Source organism: Phacochoerus africanus, chromosome 8 (assembly GCF_016906955.1).
Source record: "Phacochoerus africanus isolate WHEZ1 chromosome 8, ROS_Pafr_v1, whole genome shotgun sequence".
NCBI classification, from domain to species: domain Eukaryota; kingdom Metazoa; phylum Chordata; class Mammalia; order Artiodactyla; family Suidae; genus Phacochoerus; species Phacochoerus africanus.
Window position 1 is genome coordinate 91,957,433 of NC_062551.1, and position 21,058 is coordinate 91,978,490.

Here is a 21,058-nt window from a genome sequence, read left to right on the forward strand (position 1 = left end):
ATGCAGGAGCCAAGCTGTGTGTGTGTACTACACCACACAGCTCATGGCAACACCAGATCCTTAACCCACTGAGTGAGGCTAGGGATCAAACCCGAAACCTCATGGTTCCTAGTCGGATTTGTTAACCACTGAGCCATGACGGGAACTCCCATTTTTCCCTTTTTAAAAGCTGGGGTTCCCTGGTGGCTCAGTGGTTGAGGATCTGGTGCCACTCCTGTGGCTTAGGTTCTGTCCTTGTCCCAGGAACTTCTGCATGCCTCAAGCATGGCCAAAAACATACACAACAACAACAATAAAAAACTGTATATGTGCTACAGTATGGAAGAATCTTGAAGATGTACTAGGTGACGTAAGTTAGATATAAAAAGAACAGATACTGTGTGATTCTGTTTATGTGCAGTAACTAGAGTAGTCAGATTCATAGGGACAAAGTAGAAGTTGTGGTGGTGGGGGTGTTACTCTTTAATGGGTACACGGTTTGTGTTTCAGAAGATGAGAAAGTTCTGGAGATGAATGGTGGTGATGGTTGCCTAACAGTGCGAATGTGCTAAATGCCACCGAATTGTACCTTGTGCTTAAAAATAGTTAAAATTGTAAATTTTGTGTTAAGAATTTTGCTTTTCTTTTTTTCTTTCTTTTTTTTAAGGGCTGCACCCGCAGCATATGGAGGTTTCCAGGCTAGGGGTCAAATTGGAGCTGTAGCTGCCAGCCTACACCACAGCTCATGGCAATACCGGATCCTTAACCCTCTGAGCAAGGCCAGGGGTCGAAGGCAAGTCCTTATGGATACTAGTCAGGTTCGTTAACTGCTGAGCCACAACAGGAACTCCTGTCTTATGGATATTTTACCATAGTTAAAAAAAAACAAACGCATTATATCTCCAGTATTTGTTCATTTATTTGTCGTTAAGGACATACCTAGACACTGGGGATACAAAAGGGAGTTTGATCTGGTACTTGCCCTCATGGAGCAAAATAGTCTAATAATGTTGCATGACTAGTAGTTCTCAAGGAAATACGTTGTAAGGAAATGGTGATGGCTTATACAAGTTTTTTTTTTTTTTGTCTTTTTGCCTATTTCTAGGCAAATGGAGGTTTCCAGGCTAGGGGCCCAATTGGAGCTGTAGCTGCCAGCCTACACCACAGCCACAGCAATGCCAGATCCGAGCCGCATCTGCAACCTGCACCATAGCACACAGCAATGCCGGATCCTTAACCCCCTGAGCAAGGCCAGGGATCGAACCCGCAACCTCATGGTTCCTAGTTGGATTTGTTAACCACTGAGCCATGACGGGAACTCCAGCTTATACAAGTTTTGTAATGAGGAATTCCTGTCGTGGTGCAGCAGAAATGAATCCAGCTAGGAACCATGAGGTTGCAGGTTTGATCCCTGACCTTGCTTAGTGGGTTAAGAACACGGCTTGGATCTGGCATTGCTGTGGCTCTGGCATAGGCCAGCAGCAACAGCCCCAGTTAGATCCCTAGCCTGGGAACCTCCATATGCTGTGGGAGTGGCCCTAAAAAGACAAAAGACCAAAAAAAAAAAAAAGTTTTGTAATGGGATAAAAAAATAAATTCTAGAAAAATAGCTCTTTGATTTCTCCTGTGTTACATGCTGGGTGGGCCATAGGATTCAGATGGGAATGTTACTGTTTTGCCTCAAGTCACCTCTGTATAGCCTGAGAGCAAGATTTTAAAAACTCATCTTGGAAGGAGTTGTCAGGTGCACAGATGGTGTGTTGATCCCTCTCTCTTGTAAATTGAGAATCTGGGGCACAGAATAATGGTGTCATTTAGGGGGCAGACTCATTCAGCCTGGGATCAAGTATAGGTTTAGGTTTGTTGCCAGAGTATTCTGCTTTAAGAGATTTTGACGATGTAATATCTTATATTTTAAGTCTGTCATAAATCCAAATTCTGACTTAAGAGAACATAATTATTTAATGACCATATGACTACCTGTACCAGCTAGTTGAAGTCTTGTCTTTTGCTCAGTGTTGCTTTGATGTTGGCGTGATTAATTATTATTGCATACTAAGCACTGTTGCAGTAACTTTATACATGTATTAGTTTAATTTTCAAAACCCTTTGTAGTAGGAATCAGTTTTACAGATGAAGCAGAGATTCCCCTGTGGCGCAGTGGGTTAAGAATCCCACTGCAGTGGCTCTGGTTGCTGTAGAGGCATGGGTTCGATCCCTGGCCTGGTGCAGTGGGTTAAAGGATCCAGCGTTGCTGCAGCTGTGGCCTGTGGCATAGGTCACAGCTGTGGCTCAGATTGAACCCCTGGCCTGGGAACTGCCATATGACTTGGGTTCGACCATAAAAAAAGAAAAGAAGAACCAGACACAGTGAGATTTTAATTAAGAAGCTTATCACAGGTCTTAAAATTATTAGTTGGTGGAATGAGAATCCACCAAACCTAGGCACTTTAGCTTTAGAGCATGTGATCCTTTTTATTATTTATTGGGGTGCTTTGCAAATTGCTTTGGGATGATTACCTTATGGTAAATTACTGGGCATAAATATTGAAAATTGGCATTTTCTGGAGTTCCCTTGTGGTGTGGCAGGTTAAGGGTTGCTGCAGCTGTGGCGTAGGTCACAGCTTTGGCTTGAATTCAGTCTCTGGTCCGGGAAATTCCATATGCTTCGGATGTGGCCAAAAAAAGAAAGAAAAGAAATGCAGAAACTGTTCTTAGCTCATAGGTGGTACAAAAGCACTTTGGGCTTTGTGCCATCATTTGCTTATCCCCCAAACATAGAGGACCCTGTATACACAATACATTTGGAAGTATCTATCCAAAACCATTCATAGTAGTTTCACCAGTCTTGGATTCAATCTTGTTTCCTGTTGATACCAGGGGGGCTACTTGAAGCAAGACATTGCAGTTTTCTGTAGTAAAGCACTAAATGTTTATTTTCCCAGCTGTCATAATCTTATCAATTCCTAGTATTTTTTTCAGTGGGGAATGGCTACGATTAAATTTTGTCATTTATTAGATACTTCGGTTAACTTAAATAGAAGACACAGTATTCTTGTTCACTTTTATTGGTATTAACTTGCTTTTGAAACTAGAACACATTCGTCTTTAAGTATTCTAGAAGCCACTTGTGCCTGGTGGTTTAAAGGACTGGCTTTGACCTCAGGTTCATGGGAGCAGGCAAAGGCATCCTTGAGTTTCCTTGTGTCCCCCCCAACCACCTTTTTTAAATAGCTGCACCTGTGGCACATGGAAGTTTCTGGGCTAGAGGTGGAATAGGAGCTGCAGCGAGGGATTGAACCCACATCCTCGTGGGCACTATGTTGGGCTTTTAACCTGCTATATAAGTTCCCAGGCTAGGGGTTGAAGTGGAGCTTCAGCTGCCAGCCTACGCCACAACCACAGCAATGCCAGATCCAAGCCAAGCCTGTGACCTACACCACAGCTCTCTGCAACGCCAGATCCTTAACCCACTGAGCGAGGCCAGGGATTGAACCTTCATCCTCACAGATACCTCACAGTCAGATTTGTTAACACTGAGCCACAGTGGATATTCCCCGAAAACCTACTCTTAACCTGCTGAACCACAATGGGAACTACATTTTTCTTACATTTTATATCTCTTTAAAAAAAGGTTACCAGGGTTCCTGAGGTGAGATAAAAAATTTCAAGTCTTTCAATAGCAGGTAAAAAATTATGGTCCTAGAATGTTATGTTCACACTTTGTTTGGGTTTAGGAACAGTGTTGTGTAAGGTGTAGAGGCATGTGGACTGTGTATTCTGAGCTACACTCTGGTTGAAGGTACTGTTCTTTACCAGGATTATTGTAGGCAGTATCTAACAATTTCTTCTGCCCTTGTTTGCCCTGTTAAGGTCTATTCTACACTCAGCAGCCAAAATGATCCTTTTTTTTTTTTTTTTTTTTTAAAGGGCCGTACCCTTGACACATGGCAGTTCCCAGATTAGGGTTCGAATTGGAGCTGTAGCCGCCAGCCTATGTCATGGCCACAGCAACGCCAGATCCTGTCTGCATCAGGGACCTACACCCCAGCTCACGACAACATCAGATCCTTTAACCTACTTATAAAGGCTGTGAGTGTGGCCCTTAAAAAGAAAAAAAGAAAAAAAAAGTTTTTTGTTGCCTCTTTGTAATGTTAATCCTTTGGTATAGGTCAAGAGTTTACAGCTTGGGTATTCAGTTTACTCAGCAAATACATATTGGTGTTAGGTATATAGCATTTGCTGCCCTGTGAGGGAAGTTTTGACCTATCAACAGACATGAGGAGATGAGTGTAAGGTAACCATGTCTAGGGTAACCCAGAGAAGCAGTACCTAACCTAGCCTGGCTTAGCCAGGGACAGCTCGCTGGGGAAGGAGACCCTCATAGGAATGAGGGTTTGGAAACGGAAGGAGCCTTTCTTGGCTGAGGGCTCCGCATGTACCAAGAGACAAGCCTGGAGTTCCCGTTGTGGCGCAGTGGTTAACGAATCCGACTAGGAACCATGAAGTTTCGGGTTCCGTCCCTGCCCTTGCTCAGTGGGCTAAGGATCCGGCGTTGCCGTGAGCTGTGGTGTAGGTTGCAGACGCGGCTCGGATCCCGCATTGCTGTGGCTCTGGCATAGGCCAGTGGCTACAGCTCCTATTCGACCCCTAGCCTGGGAACCTCCATATGCTGCGGGAGCGGCCCAAAGAAATAGCAAAAAGACAAAAAAAAAAAAGAGACAAGCCTAAGGAGATGCATTCCTTTGTTTCATGGCTGAAGAGGCTAAGAGGGTTCAGCTGTGCGCAAACCACATGTTTCAGAGAAAACTAAGGTGGATATTCTTAGTTGAGTGAATGCTGAGTAAGTGAAAAAAGGAAAGATTAACTTCAAGACTGGATCTTCAGGTTATTTGGGTACCTTCTTACCTTACAATATTATGAATGAATGATAAAGACTTTAGTAGGAGTTCCCTGGTGGCCTAGCCGGTTAAAGATCTGGTAGTGTCACTCCTGTGGCTTGGGTCACTTCTGTGGCATGGGTTCAGTCCCTGGCCTGGTAACTCCTGCATGCTGAAGGCGCAACCCCTCCCCACCGCAAAAAAAAAAAACAAACAAAACAGCTTTAATAAGCTAGGAGTGAGGACGTTATTTACACACGGAGGTTGCCGATTTTGAAATTTGGGTTTTCCTTTTTGTTTTGGATAATGCTATGTAGCTTTGGTATATGCCCATGTTAGTAATATTTAGACCTGGGAATATTTATTTATGTTTTATAACGATTTTTATTTTTTCCATTATAGTTGATTACAGTGTTCTGTCATTTTTCTGCTGCACAGCAAGGTGACCCAGTCACACATAAATGTACACATTCTTTTTCTCACATTATCATGCTCCATTACAAGTGACCAGACATAGTTCTCTGGGAATATTTAAATAACTGGATCCAAAGGATTTTTTTGTGCTTTGAGGGATGAGAGTGGGGGTTGATTTAACTTGAAACGTAATGTGTTAAATTTAGTTCAGCATACTTCAATTAAATTTTTTGGTTTTAAGCATCTAATTCTTCTGAAGTTATTCTCCAGGTTGAATTACGGAGTTTGCAAATTAAGCTTGTATAATGCAAACCATAGCACCTGAAATGTTGCCAGTGAAAGTATCAGGTTACAAGAGGAAGGTTTTAGCTTTGCATGTTGCAGCTCTCCTCTAGGAGATGGGATGAATTAAAATGGGTATGGGAGACAGAGACCTGCAGGCCAGTATACTTTGAAAGAGACCCCTGTGTCCACTTGGAGTGAAGTTGAGGGGTAAAGGAAAGTTGCTGCTTATAGATTTCAAGCATCTCTATTTCAGGATATGGTCTGCAAGGTCTGGGTAGCTATTTTATCACTGTTTATTTCTCTCATTCCAGAATTGTATCCTGACTGTAAATTGGAGAAGCCAGCGGCACTGCCAGTGTTCTTTGAGGTAGTGTCTGTGTGGGATCTGCTGTGAGTCGAATCATTGTTCAAATAAGGTAAATGCATAGTGGTGAAAGGAACCAATAATAACTTCACTGGCTCATAAAACCAGTCTTTTGTTGAGTTTATCCAGAAGATTCCTTAATGGAAGTTCTGGGTTCTTACTAAGCAATGTTTACTTTTCAGTTTCACAGACTGAAACATGATGATAAAGTAGCTTTGCTCTCCTCTCTGAACTATTGAGTTTTTAAATAATACATTTTATTCACTTGGACATACTGAAAAGGATCTACTATAAACTTGACACATAAATATACACACACACTCACTGTTAATAGTTTGATGAACAGTCTCTTTTCATGCATATGTTACTTGTATGTATGTGTACAAATAAAATTGGAGTTGTGCTTTATCACCTGGTTCTTGTTAACAAGAACAAGTTTTTTTCTGTTTGCATTTTTTTTCTTTCTATTTTTTTTTTCTTCTTCCAGCCACCCTGTGGCATTTGGAGTTCCCAGGCCGGGGATCAGATCTAAGGGCTTCTTATGAAAAAGTCCTCTTGCCCCCTTCCCAGTCCCTAGAAGCAGTCATTTCCAACTCTACTGGGTTTTTTTTTTTTAGTGTTACCTCTAAATAATAAGCTTATTTTATTGCTTGTGGGCTTTCTAGTTTTGGGTATTGTCTCTTAACTTCCTTCCTTGGATAATGGTGGTTTCTTGTAGAAGTCTCGACCACACACCCACATTCATTGTCACTCTGGTTATAATGTAGTTTCGGTTAGAGCAGTGTTCACTGTTGATATTGCAGTTATGTATAGCTTACAGCCAATTCATGTTGCATGCTATGGCTCATTTTCCTTTTTTCTACAACTTTTTGTTTTCTCTGTTGATAATTATCTTTTTCTGGCTTGTTTTGCTTAGTTTCTGTGTTCTTATGAGTAATTTCTGAACTCTGCAAAAGTGTCAGTCTTCTTCAGTACTTTAAGCATTTGTTTTATTATAAAATTTGTCTTAAAGTTGTTTTCCTATCTGCTTCATTCTGGACATGTGCTCTAGGCAGCTGCCCAGCTGTCGTACTTTTAGATACTTCATATAAGTGAAATCATGCAGTTTTTGTCTCTCTGACTGGCTTACATCACTTAACATCATGTCTTCTAGGTTCCTGCATGTTGTCACATAGTGTAGAATTCTTTTTAAAGGCTGAGTAGTATTCCATTCCATATATCACATTTCCTTTATCCACTTGCCTATGGACATTTATGTTTTTCTCCACATCTTGGCCATGGTGATAGTGCTTTAGTGAACATGGTAATGCTAACATTTCTTTTGAGATCTTGATTTCAGTTCTTTTGGATAAGTACTCAGGAGTAGGATTAATGGATATTTGTTCTTAAAATCATGAGCTCCCTTTTGTTCTCTGAGTGAAGCAGAGAAGTGAGACTACTACACAGTATTTAGGATAATGGATAGTTTCCTCATGTAAAATTGGGGTGATAAATAGTATCTGTCTTATAACAGTATTATAAGTTAAGTGAATTAATATATGAAAAGCATTTAGAGAAGTGTCAGGCTAGTAGTAGTAGTAGTACTACATTTCTGTCCTTTTATGATGGAGACAGTCATATCTTTACGTTTTTGGATTTTTTTTTTTTTCCTTTTTATGGCCAGTCCTATGGCATATGCAGGTTCCCAGGCTAGGGATTGAATCAGAGCTGTAGCTGCTGGCCTGTGCCACAGCCACAGCAATGCCAGATCCGAGCCTCTTCTGCGACCTACATCACAGCTCGTGGCAACATTGGATCCTTAACTCACTGAGTGAGGCCAGAGACCGAACCTGCAGCCTCCTGGTTACTAGTCAGATTCATTTCTGCTGAGCCATGATGGAAACTCCATATCTTTTAGTTGTGAGAAAATTAACGAAAATCTTTTTAGTAGGCTTAGGCCTATCAAGGAGACATTAGTATTTTCTTTTTAAAGGCTTTACACTTCTTTAGTATAGCTGGAATTTAATATTTGTTTATGGTAAGAGGGACTAATATTTTTTATCAGTCATTAATTAGTTGTCCAACTATTGATTTATCTTTTTTTCTAGTGTTTTGAAAAGCCACCTTTAGGAGGGACGGTATGTTAACGGAGTGTATTTCTAAACTTTGTATTTCATTCCGTTTATTTGTCTAATCTCGTACTAATTCGCATTGCTTTTATTACTGTTGCCTTATTTTATCTTTAAATACTTAGTGATGCAAATTATTCTTCTAGATTCAGCAGACCAAATATAATTGATATTTCCGTGCTTATTATTTTTCTCCATAGGAACTATGACAGTTCTTCAAGAGAGAGACTAAAGTATTTGAGACTAGAAAATAATCATCAGGAGTTCCCATCCTGGCGCAGTGGAAATGCATCCTACTAGGAACCATGAGGTTGTGGGCTCGATCCCTGGCCTCGCTCAGTGGGTTAAGGATCTGGTGTTGCTGTGAGCTGTGGTGTAGGCTGGCAGCAACAGCTCCAATTAGACCCCTAGCCTGGGAACCTCCATATGATGCGGGTGCAGCCCTATAAAGACAAAAGACAGAAGAAACAAAATAGTGACTAGAATGACATGTATATAGGAAGTCCGTTGCATAATTTAAAAAAGAAGCGTATTGGATTTTCACCTCTAAGATTTTTTGTCCTTTTTTTTTTGGTCTTTTTTAGGGCCGCACCTGTGGTATATGGAGGTTCCCAGGCTAGGGGTTTAATCAGAGCTGTTGCTGCTGGCCTATGCCACAGTCACAGCCATGCCAGATCCAAGCTGCGTCTGCAACCTACACCACAGCTCACGACAATGCCGGATCCTGAACCCACTGAGCGAGGCCAGGGATCAAACCCGCAACCTCATGGTTCCTAGTTGGGTTCGTTTCCGCTGTACCACGATGGGAACTCCTAAGATTCTTTGTCTTTTAAAGCTATAGATTCTTTGATTCATTTAGTCAATAGGCACTTGAGTACTTGTTATTGTGCTTGTCCTCACCGGATAACCAGCAGTGAGCAAGATAGACAGGACCTCTGTTTGTGGGGAACTTACATTTTATTTTGGGAAGGCAGATAAGATAATTTCAGATTTTCCTAAGTGCTAGGAAAGAAATAGGACTACAAGATAATAGTGAGGGGTCATTAGGTAGAATGCTGTGGAAGACCTTTTTTGAGTTAGGTGACAAGCTGAGATCTGAAGGATGAGAAAGGAGCCAACCATGCTTGAGATTGCCTGAGAGTGTCCATGTAGCAGAGAATGGCAGGTGTAAAGGTGCTGAGACTTTAAATGACTGTTAAACATTCAAGGAATAGAAAGAATGCCTTTGTGGCTCCAGCAGAGTAATTGAAGGGGAGAGAATGGTTTGAGATTATTTTGGAGAAGTAGGCAAGACCCAGATCATTTAGAATCCTGAAATTGTGGCAAGCCAGAGCTTTCATAGCTAAATCTTATGAATTGTTTTGTTCCTTTAAAAAAAAAAAAATACGAGATGTTCCAGAAAATAATTAGACCTATTTCTATAAGTAGTTGATACGCTGTTCCTTAAAGAAATCCCAAGTGGAGGAGTTCCCGTCGTGGCGCAGTGGTTAATGAATCCGACTAGGAACCATGAGGTTGCGGGTTTACTCCCTGCCCTCGCTCAGTGGGTCGAGGATCTGGCGTTGCCGTGAGCTGTGGTGTAGGTTGCAGACGTGGCTCAGATCCCACATTGCTGTGGCTCTGGTGTAGGCCGGTGGCTGTGGCTCCAATTAGACCCCTCGCCTGGGAATCTCCATATGCCGCGGGAGCAGCCCTAGAAAAGGCCAAAAAAAAAAAAAAGACAAAAAATGAAATCCCAAGAGGAAAGTTATACTGATCCCATGTATCTGAACAGAGTTCTGGTTGAATGTTTGGATCTACCTGGGATTAGGGTGGTTGAGTGGTCTCTAGATAGCTTTGAATAGTGCCTTAATTCACTTTAAATGGAACCAGCAGATTGGCTTCTTGATTTCTTTTCTAGACTCAGATGATTGGTAAGATCCAGAATGATACCAAATCTTGAAATTGTTTTTGGTTTATGTATAGAATTGTGTGTGTATTTAAGACATCTCTCTTTTCTTCCCTCAACTTATCTGGTGAAGTACAGATAAAAATGGAAAGACATCAGGTAGTTATCTCTACAGCTGTCTCCTCTTAGTGGGTGAAAACCAGAAACTAAAAAAATAAATGACAGATTTAAAGGTGACTACTACTGGATTAGGTTTAAAACTTGAACATTCGAAAGGACATAATCATTGTTGTCCTTTAGGATGGTGCCATCCAAGAGAAGTCCACAGTGAGCTGTATGTAATTTCAAATTTTTTAGCAACCATGTTAAGAAAGTAAATAAAAAGTAGTTGAAATTAATTTTAATGACATATTTTATAAAATTTAACATATCCAACACATTCTCATTTCCACATGTAATTAATATTAAAATAGTTAATGAGATATTTTACATTGCGGTTTTGTACTCTCTTGGAAATCCTGAGTTTTATACCTATAGCTCATCCCAGTTCAGACCTGCCACGTTTCATGTGCTTCACAGTCAGTGTATGGGATGGTGCAGCTCTAAGGTTCATACTTGTGAAAGAATGGATTAGTTGATACGATGTAGTTATTGAAAGATCCCTCCCATGTTCCCAACAAAGCAGTGGTAGTTTCATATACAAGGAAATAAATTTAAACACACATTAACCCCCCCCCCCAGACCTGTGTGTGATGGACTTGTTTGGGGAAGATGATATGGTCCTCATGTTTGTAAAAGATGCTAGACAACTTATCTCCTAAGAGAGTTATAAACAAACAATGTGGAGCAAGCTTTATGTAGAGCTCCATGTAAAGGGGCTATCTACGTATTGATGGTGGGGTGATTACTTGATAAAGAGAGACCACAGTCCTACTCTTTGGAATCTGTAAAGGATGTCCATAAACTAGAGGTTTGGAATCCCTTTCCAGGTCTCTTGAGTAAGAATTTTGATAGACAGGAGTTCCTGTCGTGGCGCAGTGGTTAACGAATCCGACTAGGAACCGTGGGGTTGCGGGTTCGGTCCCCGCCCTTGCTCAGTGGGTTAACGATCTGGCGTTGCCGTGAGCTGTGGTGTAGGTCGCAGACGCGGCTCGGATTCCGCGTTGCTGTGGCTCTGGCGTAGGCTGGTGGCTGCAGCTCCGATTCAACCCCTAGCCTGGGAACCTCCATATGCCGAGGGAGCGGCACAAGAAACAGCAAAAAAAAAAAAAAAAGACAGAATTTTGATAGACAGGAGTTCCTGCCATGGCTCAGTGGTTAATGAATCTGACTAGGAACCATGAGGTTGCGGGTTCAATCCCTGGCCTCGCTCAGTGGGTTAAGGATCTGGCATTGCTGTGAGCTGTGGTGTAGGTTGCTGACGTGGCTTGGATCCTGCTTTGCTGTGGCTATGGCTTAGGCTGGCAGCTACAGCCGATTAGACCCCAGCCTGGGAACCTCCATGTGCCGCAGGTGTGACCCTAGAAAAGATTAAAAAAAAAAATAGTTATGTTATAATTGGCTGTTTAACGTAGTTTTAGGAAAGATTTATTGTAATGAGGTCTGGAAAGAGGCTATAGATGATTAGTTAACATAGCCTGTAGTGTCTGTATTAAGTTACAAAAGCTGAATGTTCCTCTAAAAAATGAGAAGGATATATTCCCCAATGGTTACACATTTAAAACAGGAACTAAAATTGCCATCATCCTCTGCTAGGGTTATAGGAGAGGAGCCTCATGGGTGAATCAGGTGAACTGAAGGTTATTTAAGTTGCTGACTGTGCTGTTCATTCTGTTTCTCTAGTGATGAAGGGTTAATTGCATAGATGATCCTGAGCCTAATAGACACCCACTGAGGAAATTCTCAGGAGAAGATAGATACCACAGGTTGTCTACACTGGGGATATTGCGGTGAATGAGTTCCAAATGAAAGGCTTCTCAGCTTGCTGTTGATTTTCCCTGCTACCATCCAGCAGCAAAGGGATTCTTCAAAGGTCAGAACCTTAGAATTTGACCTTTTCTTGCTTCTGTGCACCTCTTCAGTGTAACACATGCTAATTTAGCCGGTAAAGTTATAGAACACTTTATTTGGAGTTCCACGTCGTGACGTAGTGGAAACAAATCTGACTAGGAACCATGAGGTTGCAGGTTCAATCCCTGGCCTCGCTCAGTGGGTTAAGGATCCGGCGTTGTCATGAGCTGTGGTGTAGGTCGCAGACATGGCTCGGATCCTGCGTTGCTGTGGCTCTGGCATAGGCTGACTGCTTTTGCTCCAATTGGACCCCTAACCTGGGAACCTCCATATGCTGTGGGTGCGGCCCTGAAAAGACAAAAATAAATAAGTAAATAATAAGAGAAAAGACAAAATAAATAAGTAAATAAATAAATTTAAATAAAACACTTTATTCTTTGTAGCAAGATAGCTGATTGCTTAGTAATAGCGGGAAAATAGAATCGGTGGTGAGGTCTTTTGGCTCTCAGAGAAGTTCCTAAATATCTCCATCTCACCGCTCTAGGGTTATAGATAAACATAGCTTAAGGTGTGAACTCACTTGCTGATACCAGGCAGTTTACGTACACTTTTTAATCATTAAGGTGATCTTGTGAGGAAGGTTGAGAGATAATTAACTTGTTCAGCTTAATGGTGGAGGAGCCAAGATTTGAACTCAGTTCTTTTTTACTGCAGTACCTAGCAGTGCTCTAAAGTGATTCTCTAGGGTTCTATTTATTGGGGACAGGGCATTTGAGCTCAGTAATTTGCTTTGGCATGTTTCCCCACACCCACCTTTATGTGCCCTTCTTGAAGTAATATATTAGGGAAAACACTGAATGAAAACTAGATTCTAAGCTTGTTTGCTTATTGTGTGTTGGGATTATGGGCTCTCTTTCCCTTGAGTCAGGATTTCCCAATTAATCTACTTTGGTCCTCTCCAGCTGTGAGATGTGGACACCTTTACCCCTGTCTTTTTTTTTTTTATTTTTCATTTAGGAATGGTTTAAGATGTACAGAAAATTGCTAGGATAGTATTCTTGTATTGGTTTGCTAGGGCTTGCCATAACTAAGTACTGCAACCTGGGCAACTTCAACACAGCGATTTATTGTCCCACAGATCTGGAGGCTAGAGGTTCAGAAATCAAGCTTTGAAGATGACCATCTTCTCTCCACGTGTCTGTCTTTATGTAGATACCAGTTCTGTCTATAAAGAGCCCATCTCCAAATGAGGTCATGTTCTGAGATTCTTGGGTTCGGATCTCAGCATAGATGTTTTAGGGGTAGGGAGACGCAGTTTAACCTGTATGGTACCTACCTTCATTTACCCAGTTTCCTCTTCACAGTGTATGATACATTTGTCACAATTAATGAACCAGTATTGATACACTGTTAACTAAAGTGTAAGTCCTATTTTTAACACATAAGAAATACTCAGTTCAAGGAGGGGATGTGACTTGGAAAAGACTTCAAAACTAGTGACCTCCTTTCTGACTCTACTCTGGTGCAAGCAAACAAAAATTTCCAAAGTCACGTCATGAACCTGAAAATATATTTTTTACCTATAATTACAACAGGGCTTTCTTATTTTCTGCATCCAGCTGAGTGCTTGGCACACATAGTAAGTGCTGAATAAATTCTGGTAGAATGAATAGAAAAATGTTCTTGGTACATGCTGGGCCATGGTATTTTTGGAGATTATACTCACACTCCTCTTAGCTAAGTAAGTATAAAGTGCAGAGGTTGTGAAACCTGATTCAATGAGAAAGCAAAACTATTTTAAAAATTATGAAATGACTGTGTATTTACCTTTTTAGTAACCAGTGCTTGGTGTCATGTCCTATACGGGTTGGTGAAGCCTGGCCTAAACAGCCTGAAACTTTTGAAGTTAAGTTGTATGTCCAGTACTATCCACGTTTAGCAAACGAGTAATCTATGGAGATTGTTACTTCCTTAAGTCCTCCAAATTCCTCTCTTATTTCAGATCACTTTCTTTTATATGCTTAGAACACAGAATGCAGGCAAATCAGGTTGAATTTACCACTTACATACTTGTTCCCTCTAGGTGGCATACTGTGATAGAAGAATTTGGTGTGTACGAGTGTTTGCATACATTTTATTTTTACTAGCTTTTTTCCAAACTGGTGACTTGAGACCTAAGTTTATTACTTGTGTTTATTTTTCAGAATTTTCAAATACTGATCAGATTATGTTGCTTTCAGTGAATATTGCATAATATCCCAGCTATCCTAAGGTTTTCTTTGTTTTTTCCTTCCTCCTTCCCTCTCTCTTTCTCCCTCCCTCCCTTCCTTTCTTCTTTCTTTGGCGCCTCCACAGCCTATGGAGTTCCAGCATATGAAGTTCCTGGGCCAGGGATCAGATCTGAGCCTCAGTTGCAACATGGGATCCTTTAACCCACTGTGCCAAGTTAGGGATTGAACCTATGTCCTGGCACTGCAGAGATGCTGCCAATCCATTGTGCCACAGTGGGAACTCCAGATTTTCATATGTTTTAATTTTTGGGAGAGAAACAGCATTTTGATTAAAAGAATGAATAAAGGTGTTTCTCAGCAAAGGTTTGTCATTTTGATCTTAAATTATTCATTATTTTCTCTGATGTTTTAAAAAAAGAAAACAAACAGCTCGCTGTGTTAAGAACCCAACTGACAATCCATGCAGATGCTGACAATCCATGCAGATACAGGTTCGATCCCTGGCCTCACTTAGTAGGTAAGGATCTGGCATTGCCACGAGCTATGGTGTAGGTCACAGATGCAGCTCAGATCTGGCATTGCTGTGGCTGTGCTGTAGGCCGACAGCTGCAGCTCCAATTCAACCCCTAGCCGGGGAACTTCCATACACTGTAGGTGTGGCCCTGAAAAGAAAAAAAAAAAGAGGGAGTTTCCTGGTGGCATGGAGGTTAAGGATTTGGTGTTGTCACTGCTATGGTTCAGGTTAGATCCCTGGCATGCTGTGAGTGCAACCAAAAAAGAAAGGGAAACATTTATGAAACTCTTATTCCTGTGTGGAAACCAGGCCTGAAATAATTAGTGTTGTGCTGTAGTCTGTGCTGAATGGAAAATGCCTGTCTCATTGACTTTTTCTTACCTTTCCAAGTTACTGAGAAATAATGTGGTCCTGTTCCTTTAAAAAGTGAAAGATGGAAAGGGGGGAGTTTGCCATGTTATTGGAACAGAGAAACTAATTTACTCACTGACGAGCTGGAAGGAAATATGACCTCTTGCTGGCTGTGTGATGGAAAGAAGCTAGCAGCAGTGTCCCTCGCCCTGACAGGTGTCTGTCACAGAGCCCTGACTTGCTCTGGAAACTCGTCTTTCCAAGTGAGGTTGGTGCTGCCTGAATTTGGTGTAAGTGGATTGCCCCCATGCAAGTGATAGTTTATAAGTACAGTCAGAAGGTAAGTGGCCAAGTCCTTGGCCAGCTATTTTCAGGTAGATGGGCTAGTTCTTATAAAACAGTAGAATATGTTATGAATCTCAAATGATTTTTTCCGTAGTAAATTTCAGAGTTGATGGGCTGGGAGTGGAGGGATGGTTCTTTTTTTAAAAGCAGGAAGTTTAGTTTAACTCCATTTTTAGAATCTGGCTGAAGTAAGGATGAAGAATGTCCTGATCAGTTTGAAGACATTTAAGTTTTTTATCAGTGGTAGAGCTGTTCCAAACCCTCATTTTATTCTTGGGGAAAAAAGGCACAGAGAGATTATATTAAAAAAACACCTGCTTCAGTTAAGGGGTTTTTGCCCTTATTAGCAGTATGAGTTTATTTTTGATAAATGTCTCTCTTTTAAGGTACTTGAACACTTGCTTGGTGCCTTTTTTTTTTCATCACATACCAGTGGCAACAAAAAAGATCAGTTATGCCCTCCTACAAGGGTCCTGATATTTTTAGGGTGGAGAGAGGGAAGAAAGTTTGCAGTAGCGGAACAGGCTAGAGCAGCAGCTGTTGTTTATTAGTTGATGACTGGTGCTTGGGCTTCAAAGGAGCAAAGTCAAGGAGACTTTTTCTCTGAGGCAGGACGGGCTCCCTGCCGATGAGACGGGAGCCCAGGCCCCACACCCACTCACAGAACACAGGGATCTGGTGGCTTTCAGAAGAGAACTCTTGTCAGAACAAGTCTGTTTTGCTTTGGGGAGCCCAAAGTAAGTAGCAGTACTGTTAGAAATTACCTGTTTTCCTCAAGTTTGAAGTAATGGCAGAAGTTACCACTTTTTTTTTTTTTTTCCTGTGCAGTTTAGTTTGAATTTTGTGAAAAACAAGGCAGTGCTCCTGTTTACCATCCAGAGAAGTTAAGACTGGAAAAGGAAGGGCAGAGATTGAGTTTGGAGGACTTGGAATTGAACCTTTGTGGATAAGAGCTGGTTTATCCACCTGGCCAGTTACTTCCAGCATTAGCAGTATTCTTAACCAAGGGGGGTGGGGAGCTCTTTCTTTTATTATTATAGATAATCCATGGGCACTTTTATGTCAGGCTTGCCATTCCTTAATTAATATACTCTTAAACTACTTGAGAGTTTACCCTCAGGGAAGCTTCTTTCTTTTTTTTTTTTGTCTTTTGTCTTTTTTTGTTGTTGTTGTTGTTGTTGTTGTTGCTATTTCTTGGGCCGCTCCCGAGGCATATGGAGGTTCCCAGGCTAGGGGTTGAATCGGAGCTGTAGCCACCGGCCTACGCCAGAGCCACAGCAACGCGGGATCTGAGCCGCGTCTGCAACCTACACCACAGCTCACAGCAACTGCCGGATTGTTAACCCACTGAGCAAGGGCAGGGACCCAGCCCGCAACCTCATGGTTCCTAGTCAGGATTCGTTAACCACTGCGCCACGACGGGAACTCCAGGGAAGCTTCTTAATGTTCAAGTGAGAATTAAGAATTATCCATGTGTCCATGGATAACTAACATGAAATAGTTTTTTTTATGTAGTGAAAACAGTGTAGAGAGTTGGATCTTTTGTTTCTGCAGTAACTCTGACACGAGAACCAAGGCACAGAAACTTTCTCTAATGGGTGTGGGCTTTACTGGCAATCCCTTAACCCTCCAGTTTCTGAACACAGAGGGGTCCCTGTGCTGAATTGTTTCTGTGAAGTTTTTGGACTGGTTTCTCCTTTGAGTTTTTTCTATCCTGGCAACTGTTAGGAAGAACACTTGAGAATTTGTTTTGTGTACAGGTCCATTGTTAGCTTAACTGAACTAAAATATATGCTCTCATTAATAAAAAAGGTTATTTTCAGGGAAGTAGATAGTAAGGTTAGGATAAAAGCACATTGGTAAAAAAGTACACTGTCAAATATATTTCTCCAGAAGCCAAATAAACAGTTGAAGTGAGCTCACAATTTTTATAGTGGATTTTGGCCTCTAGAATTAGAAGCTTTATTAGCTTTTTTGACTTGCTAACTCAAAAATATTGTGTATCAATGTGTATTTTCTACTCTCGGCTGTTATGAAGTAGTCACACATCTAAAAACAAGTTGATGAAATACCCACAATGGGAAAGGTATTTTGGACTACCTATGTCCTGTAATTAGGAAATAGTTTAAAGTTGCACTTTGGAATTTATTTATTTATTTATTTATTTTTTTTAGGGCAGCACTCAAGGCACATGGAGGTTCCCCAGGCTAGAGGTCTAATCGGAGCTATAGCTGCTGGCCTACACCACAGTCACAGCAACACCAGATCAGAGCTGCATCTGTGACCTACACCACACCTCATGGCGACACTGGATCCTTAACCCACTGAGAGAGGCCAGGGATCGAACCCACACCGTCATGGTTTCTAGTCAGATTCGTTTCCACTGCTCCAGGATGGGAACTCCTAGAATTTACTTTGTGTTTGAGCTGAATTTGGAATCATTGTTATTTGCTGATAAGTGAATTTCCTTTTAGACTTACTTGCTGAGCACACATGGAGAAGCTTATAGAGCTGAGCCTTTTGGGTCCCTTCATTTCATGTCTGGATTTTTTTTTTTTTCCCCCTCCTCTCTGTCTTTTTAGGGCCACTCCCACGGCATATGGAGGTTCCCAGGCTAGGGATCTAATCAGAGCTGTAGCCGCCAGCTTATGCCAGGGCCATAGCAACGCGGGATCCAAGCCACGTCTGCGACCTACACCACAGCTCATGGCAATGCCGGATCCTTAACCCACTGAGCGAGGCCAGGGATCGAACCTCCATTCTCATGGATGCTGGTCAGGTTTATTAACTGCTGAGCCATGACGGGAACTCCTGGATTTTTTAATGTAAGGATTCTGGGGGTTTTTTGTTTTTAGGGGAAAGGTATGGGGAGATAGCTGCAGAGGCTGGGTGTATCCACTCAAACTTATGAGGATTTTGACCATGAATTGAGCCCACCTGTAAAGAGTTGATAATTTTTAAACTGGGTTATGGATACACTTGAGTTTCTTACACTGTTCTTTCCTACTTTTGTGTACGTTTGAATCAGTGCTTCCGTAATAAAAACATTTTTTGGCCACGCCCACTGTACACAGAAGTTCCTGGGTCAGGGATGGAACCTGCGCCACAGGAGTGACTTGAACCGCTGCAGTGACAACGTTGGATCCTTAACTTGTGGCGCCGTAAGGGAACTCCAAGGCTGGCCTTTCTTAACTCTCTTTAAAGTCATAAAAGAGGAAAACAATTCCATTGTGATAAAATTTACCTGAAGTTTACCTATGTGGACTTTGAATAATTAAGCTGCAGTTTTATTTATTTAGGGTCATGTGGAAATTACTAGAAGAAAGTACATAGATAATTGATTCAATCCACATGAAAAGAATCAACACCATTAACAACTTTTTAAAAGACTGGTAAGGGGAAGTCACCTGTAAACTCATTAGCTAGAAAAGATTATATGTAAACTAAGAGGCGTGTACTCCCATTTTGTCTGTGTGTCATACGTCTTTCCCTTCTCTTGCTCCCTTCCTCTTCATGTCTTCCTTTCTGATCCATAGCAGTAACCTCTGTTAACCATCAGCGGCATGAGCTTATGTGGATATGTCTTATGTGTACATCTGTATCTACACATTGCACATGTTTAAATAAAACTCTACCAAATTACATAGATTTGGTATTTAAAGCTTAAAAATTTTAATACTGAACTCCAGAATGATTTTGATTTTATAACATAGGCGAGGGCAAACCTTTTATTTTATCTATAAGTTGTTTAAGCAGCAAAGTTACCTTTCTACCCCAAAGGACCCTCCTCCCTTTTTAGGGTATTTGCCTCTGTAAATTTTAAGACCTCAGAGTTGAAATTGGTGTTATATTTACAGATGGGTTTAATAATTTAAGAGAGCTGCTTAATAGCAGAGTAAAAGTCAAGAAGGGTTCTCTGACTTGATTTCAGGGATGTGGGGTGTGAAGTGAAGCCTTGACAAAGTGTTACCCTAGAGATAGAGATACCCACAGCTGCTCTTGATTCTCTTTCCTTCTTTCCCTCCCTCCCTCTCTCCCCCCTTTGCTCAGGAGAAGATAATCTCCAGGGAAAAGCATAAAATAGTAAACATGTTTAGTATTTCATGTGAACTCTGCTTTCTGGTCTCTAACTATCTAGAGGCACACCATCAGGGCCACTACTTTGCCTGCAATCCTTTGTGAGTGGTGGATTTCTTTCTTGGCTGGTTTTTGGATCTGTCTTTTTTTTTCCCCCCCTAGTCCTTTTGTTCACCAAGAGTTTTCTACTTCTTGCCTTTAGTGACTATTGAGAGCAGGGATGTCTTAACTGGATTAGATGGCTGTGGAGTTTCACTCTAACCTGGCACTACCAAATGAAGTGTGAGGTCTCCCTAATACTTCGATCAGTTTGGCCTTTTGCGCCTTTGAGGAAGACATGGAAGGCGTAAGGCTGAGCTCAGCTGCTAGTTTAGCAGTAGTGATTAGGGCTGCAGTACATACTTAATTTTATTCTTGGACCATATTGTTACTCTTTGATGAGCCGATCTTTTATTATTCCTGCTTGTTTGATGAAGATAATGGAGAATGTAAGAAGTGTAAAGAGTCTGTTCGTGTAGCACATACCAGGTGTCCACTCCATGGCTAAGCATTGTGCATAAAATCGAGAACAAATCAGACATGATCTCTAACCAGTTAGTAGCCTCCTGGGTTTGGTATCCTGAATTGTTAAACTTATTTTGTTAGCACTCTTGTGTTATCTGACAGTCATCAAATGTAGTGCCATCTGGTCTGGAAAAGTATGCTGCCCTCTTGACAGAGCAGAGACAACAGTCCTGGGGCCTGGGCAATGAATAGGGAGGCCAGCCCTGCATGGAATCAGTCCTCAGGGACTTGTCCCATTCTTTTAAGGTTATGTCAGAGATCCTTACACAGGGAAAAGACTAATTTTAAGACTTATTTTAGAAGCACATATTAGGTGGTAACTGTTGAAAATCAATTGATGTAATACAATAGAATAAAGGACCAAAACTTCTTGATCATCTCAATAGATACAGTAAAAACATTTGAAAAAAAAAAAATTCAATGTACTTTTGTAACAAGAAAGAATCAACCCAATAGGAATAGGAACTTTCTCAACCTGATAATGGACATCTGTGAAAAACCTACAGGTATCATTGTACATGAAGGTGGAAGGAAGACTATCTCTTTTGCACATGGTATGATCTTATTTAGAAAGTCTTGAGGAATCCATTGAAAAACTATTAATTAGAACTCTTAAATGAATTTAGTAAGGTTACAGGATACAAGATTGAGTATAAAAATGAATTGTATTTCTAGACACTAGCATGAGCAATCAAAATGAAATAGAAAAACAGTTCCATTTCCAGTTGCATCAAAAAAAGAGTAAGATACTTAGGAATAAATTTAACAAAATGAGCACAAAATTTGTATCCAAAAATTTGAATCCACTGTGGAAAGGCATTCCATGTTCATGGGTTGGAAGACTTAATGTTAAGATGATAGTTCTCTCCAAATTGATCTACAGATTTCAAAGTTTTTATCAAAATCCCAGCTGACTTTTTTTATTTTTGCGGAAATTGGTGTGCTGATTCTAAAATTCATGTGGATATGTAGGGAACCAGAATTACCAAAATTGTCTTGGAGCAGAAGGAAGTTGGAAAACCCATATTTTGATTTCAGAATGTATTAC

At 41.1% G+C, this 21,058-nt stretch overlaps 1 protein-coding gene across 3 annotated transcripts in view; it reads left to right on the forward strand.

Annotated features, from left to right (window-relative positions):
* THRAP3 (thyroid hormone receptor associated protein 3) overlaps positions 1–21,058 on the forward strand; it is a 72,461-nt gene that overhangs the window by 24,299 nt on the left and 27,104 nt on the right. For 2 of the 3 annotated variants that reach the window (XM_047793345.1, XM_047793341.1), the window contains exon 2: positions 5,870–5,974. The gene's annotated coding sequence lies outside the window, so the exon portion shown is untranslated. Of the gene's footprint in view, positions 1–5,869; positions 5,975–11,760; positions 11,951–21,058 lie in introns of all 3 variants that reach the window. The other variant, XM_047793344.1, reaches the window with a different exon arrangement.